This window comes from Eupeodes corollae, chromosome 1 (genome assembly GCF_945859685.1).
Source record: "Eupeodes corollae chromosome 1, idEupCoro1.1, whole genome shotgun sequence".
Lineage (NCBI taxonomy): Eukaryota > Metazoa > Arthropoda > Insecta > Diptera > Syrphidae > Eupeodes > Eupeodes corollae.
Window position 1 is genome coordinate 158920293 of NC_079147.1, and position 6000 is coordinate 158926292.

Consider the following 6000-nt stretch of genomic DNA (forward strand, 5'->3'; position numbering starts at 1 on the left):
AGCCTAACTTCGCAAAAATCATTGTCACATTCAAAACCGCACACGTTTAAAAATGTGAAAATCAGGCAATCTTGAATAAAACTAAAACTTTCCATCATAATATTCATTATTTCGTTGCGTGTAGTGCGAACTGACCATTATTTAAGTAATAAATTGGGATTAAATCTATTCAATATGAGCATAAATCAAGTGACAGCTGTAAAAAAGCCAAACTTCGCAAAAATCATTGTCAAAACCACACACGTCTAAAAATATGAAAATCAAACAATCTTGAATAAAACCAAAACTTTACATCAAAATTTTGATTGTTTCGTTGCGTGTAGTGCGAACCAACTATTATTTTAGTAATAAATGTACACGATTTGTAAATTTTCTTCAGGATTAAATCTATTCAATATGAGCATAAATCAAGTGACAGCTGTCAAAAAGCCTAACTTTGCAAAAATCGTTGTCACATTTAAAACCACATACGTCTAAAAATGTGAAAATCAGGCAATCTTGAATAAAACCAAAACTTTCCATCAAAATATTGATTGTTTCGTTGCATGTAGTGCGAACCGAACATTATTTAAGTAATAAATTGGGAATAAATCTATTCAATATGAGCATAGTCAAGTGACAGCTGTCAAAAAGCCTAACTTCGCAAAAATCATTGTTACATTCAAAACAGCACACGTTTAAAAATGTGAAAATCAGACAATCTTGAATAAAACCAAAACTTTCCATCAAAAAATTGATTATTTCGTTGCGTTTAGTGCGAGTCAACCATTATTTATGTAATAAATTAGGATAAAATCTATTCAATATGAGCATTGATCAAGTGACAGCTGTCAAAAAGCCTAACTTCGCAAAAATCATTGTCACATTCAAAACCGCACACGTTTAAAAATGTGAAAATCAGGCAATCTTGAATAAAACTAAAACTTTCCATCATAATATTCATTATTTCGTTGCGTGTAGTGCGAACTGACCATTATTTAAGTAATAAATTGGGATTAAATCTATTCAATATGAGCATAAATCAAGTGACAGCTGTAAAAAAGCCAAACTTCGCAAAAATCATTGTCAAAACCACACACGTCTAAAAATATGAAAATCAAACAATCTTGAATAAAACCAAAACTTTACATCAAAATTTTGATTGTTTCGTTGCGTGTAGTGCGAACCAACTATTATTTTAGTAATAAATGTACACGATTTGTAAATTTTCTTCAGGATTAAATCTATTCAATATGAGCATAAATCAAGTGACAGCTGTCAAAAAGCCTAACTTCGCAAAAATCATTGTCACATTCAAAACCGCACACGTCTAAAAATGTAAAACTCAGGCAATCTTGAATAAAACATTTAATATTATTTTTTTTATTTTGATTTGTTTTAATTCGCCGTTTGCAACCCTGGTCAGCAGGAAATATGCTATTTAGGCGAAAAGTTGCTTCCAAAGCACACTTGCGAGACGCCTACCCTTCGGTAAAAATTGTATTTGTTGTATTGTTAGCGATTTATTGTCCTACAATCGGGTGGTGGTAGCGGTAAGTGTATATCTTTTATGTTAACACGCGCGCGATCAAAATACACACACACACACCATAAAGTCATCATGTACAGTTAAACGACGCGATTTACTTTATTTAATGGTATTTGTGCCTTTGGTGTAATGATGTTGGTGAGAGCGAGAGGTGGTGGATTGACTTCATTGTGGTGTGTGACTTTTCTTTTCTTTTTTTTTTTGGAGACCTGGAGAAAGAGAGTGCCACAGCGACTGCCACACGATCGTCGGGTAGAAAAGTCAGTATATTTGTTTTTGTTCATATTCGTTTTAAAAGTATTTTGTGATTGTGTTGTTTTTTGTGTTTCTTATTCTTTTCTTTGTTATTTTTCGTTTCTTTTCATTGATGTTGAGAAAATCAAAATGATGAAACATTCTCCCTTGTAAGTGGGTTGTGTCAATGTAGGGTGAAGTGAAGAGTGAAGAGGAGATGCAGGATGGAGGGCAAAAATGTAATGGGGGCTTTTTTTGTTGTTGGTTTTGGTGTTTTGCTGCTGTTGCTTAATGTGTCGTGGCAAATGTGATGGCAAAAGGAGGAGGCACAGAAAACCAGCAAACAGCGAATACCCTTTTGGGCAAGAGAAAATTTGGAATTGCCAGCATTTGTTGATTGTATTTGTATATACATATGTATGTAGGTTGGTTGATAACTATAAATACCTATATATGTAGATGATAGAAATTAAAATTAATTAAGGAAATTTTATCCACTCGACATTTTGTCCTTTTAGCAGAATTAAGATTGAATCACTGGGCGTTTCGGTAAAAAATTTTCTAGTAGCGGTCAAAGTCAAAAAAATAATTGAATTTATTTTAAAAAAATATGAGGTACCTATTTATGTGCAATGCGTTGAAAACAGTTATAAGTAGAATTCGAAAGGGGCACATGCCACCGACCACTTAAGTATACTTTCGTACCACCAAATTTTAATGTAGGCACGCCTTGAGAGTTGTTACTTAGATAGTTAATGTATCTAGGTACATATGATTATAGGTATTGAATAAAGTAAAAGCTTCGAACTTTGCTTAGAATGTGGATTGGAATGCATTGGTAGGTAATTAGTTTTGATTTCAAAATAACGCAAATTTATACAAAAAGAATAGACAAATCTTAACAAATTTTAACCTATTAATTGATGCACCTAAAACTAGTTTGGTAGTGGCCGTGACATGATGGTTAGTGCGTTGGGCTGTCATGCGAGAGGTCTTGGGTTCGATCCCTGCCTGTGACACATAAAAATTTTATTCTACTGCCTCTTGCGAGGAATTGACAAAATCTCCAAGAGTAATTCTTGTCATGAAAAAGGGCTTTCTCAAATTAGCCGTTCGGATTCGGCATATAAACTGAAGGTATCCTCCATTCCTGCAACAACAGTACTCGCACACAGGAATGGGTGAGAGTTGTAAGTCACTAGGCCCTAGTTCTCTACGGACTGTTGCGCAACCCAATTTATTTATTTATTTATTTAAAGCTAGTTTGGCGAAGAATTAGTACAATTATTCAAAGTGAAGGCAATGAATTCAATTTCAAAAACTGATGATTCAGAATATTTGAAAACAATTTTTTGATGGGTTCTTAAATGAAAAGCTTTATTGCTTATGAAAATAGTATGCAAATAAAGTTTATTTAAACTGGATCTTAGAAAGATGCTAAGGGAGCATAACCATGATGTTGGACAGGTGCATATTAATGTGATTTAATGTTCTACCAGCAGTCCGGCTTTAGTAGGAAAAATAGTTGGTTCAAAATCACCAAGGTTGCAAATTTCAAAATTGGTTTTATGACAAAAAAATTGTAAGCTAAAATTATGACTTTTAACTTATACTGTTTTAAATGTTTGTATATTAATAAACTTTGACAGGTCAGCGAACAAAATTCTATACTTTATTAGAAATATTTTTTAGTATTAAATATCTTATAGAAACCATCAATTCGGGAACGTTTTTCTAAGTTTGATGAAATCAACAAGAACAAAACAAAGCACATAATTTAAGCTTTATTTAGTAACATATGTATCTATATTAAATAAGCAATAATAAAAACAATACATACAAAATCTACAAGGAAAGTACGTCAAATCATATCGGGGACGTCCCCGAACTGACTGTGTGATTATACGGTGGCCTGACTTTGTCAATAGGAACATATTTCGGGTTTCTTTGTTATTTCGAGTCGTTAAAAACAGGGAAGTACTTTGAGAAGGTACAACGTCGAAGGGCTACAATCGCAAGAGATCGCCAAATCCTTCTACGACCGAGTTAAAAGTAACCTTTCTCGAAGTTCTCTGCCGCCAACGCAATGTATCGAAAACCAGTGGCGACATTGCCAAGATGTAATTAGAGAAGCCTGATGTGCTGGGTTTCAAGCAGCCACCAACAAGGAACCCCTTGGATGAGGAATATCGGCAGGCAAATGCAGCCAAACAACAGGCACGCATGAGCTCTATGAGCTGAAGAGGTGAGAGTAACATCGACTTCTCAGAAGGAAAAAAAGAGAAGATGTTGAGAGGTTTAAAAGCAGGAAAGAAGTTCGAAAGTTTTATGAACAGGTAAAACGAAATTCACAGGTACATAAACCTAGAACCGAAGGCTGCAAAGACGAAAGTGGAAACATCATAGTGGAACTGCAGTCAATTATGAGGATATGCAAGGACCAATTCTGCAGACTGTATAACGGCGGCGATGAACCAAATTCCGCTGTCAGGCAGGATGATCCATTCAACATAGACGACGAAAGCCACCAATCCCGTCCTCCCGACAGACGAAGTAAAGATTGCCATATCTAAGCTGAAGTTTAATAAAGCCGCTGGAGCGGATGGCTTGAATGCCGAGCTCTGGAGAAAAGTTGGTTAGGAGCATGCACCAACTTATCTGTAAGATATGGTCGGAAGAATGCATGCCCGATGAATGGAACCTCAGTATTGTTTGCCCAATCCTGAAAAAAGAAGACCCTCTAAACTGCACCAACTAAAGAGGAATCAGTTTACTTAACATCGCCTATAAAATCTTCTCTGCCGTAATATGTGAACGTCTAAAGCCCATCGTCAACAACCTGATACGTCATTATCAGTGTGGTTTTAGACCAGGAAAGTCCACAGTTGAAGAAATATTCACATTACGGCAGATCCTGGAAGAAACCCAAGAACACCAAATCGACACCCACCATCTTTTCATCGATTTCAAGGCCGCATATGACAGCATCTAGAGGGACGAGCTGTAAAGAGATGTCTAGTTTTGGCATCTCTGCCAAACTGGTCCGTTTATGCAGGATGACCCTGAAGAATTCACGCTGCTCCATAAAGGTTGGAAACAACTTAACAGAACCTTTCGACCTCAAAAAAGATTCTAGACAAGGTGATGCGCTGTCATGCGATTTTTTTAACATCGTGCTTGAAAGAATAGTGCAGAGCTCACACGTCAACACTAGAGTCACTATCTTTCAAAAGTCTGTCCAATTAATGGCATATGCTAATGACATTGACATAATCGAAAGTAAGTGATGTCAATGGGGCTTTTGTGAGTATTGAGGCAGAGGCGGCAAAAATGGGTTTAACGGTTAATGAGGGCAAAACTGTCGCCAAGAAAGGACTTATAATACCGACGTCTTGGTCAAAACGTCACAGACGTAACTTTCAGGTAGTCAAGGACTTCGTCTACCTAGGTTCTGCTGTAAACGCAGAAAACAACACCAGCGCAGAGATCAAACGCAGAATAACTCTTTCTAACCGCTGTTTCTTTAGACTAAGAAAGCAATTGAGTGGTAAAGTCCTCTCTCGAGTCACCAAAGTGTTAGTATATAAGACCCTTATCATCCCCGTCGTGCTATACGGTGCAGAAGCATGGACTATGACAAAAGCGGATGAGAGCACCTTGGGTCGGTTCAAGAGAAAAGTATGGGCTGTACAGCGACGTAGACTTAGCCAGAAGGGTAAAAGTCCAACGACTAAGATGATGTAGAGCGCATTTAAACCAATGCTCCAGCCCGGAAAGTCTTCGAATCCACACCCACAGGGCAGCGCAGTAGAGGAAGACCGCGGATCAGGTGGCGCGCACAAGTGGAAAGTGAACTCACCCAACTTGGAGCGCGAAACTGGAGACATCTAGCTGGGGAACTAGCTAGACGGAGAAGTTTGTTGGATGAGGCCCTAGTTCACACAGGACTGTAGCGCCACCTTAAGTAAAGTAAGTAGTAGTGAAGTACCACTGGGATCTATTCTCGGTCCTCTGCTATCTTAAATGTATGTTTATGAACATCTTTCTATTGTAAAACATTGCACAATTAGTTTGTACGCTGATGATGTTCAGTTATACATAAGTTGTCCGTTGGAACTCATTGAATGTATACTTTAGTTTCTTTGAATTTAGACCTTGAAGTAATTAAGCGCTGGTCTAAAACCATGTTTTAGTGCTCACCCCAAATAAATCAAAATGTGTTGAGTTTTCATACTTTC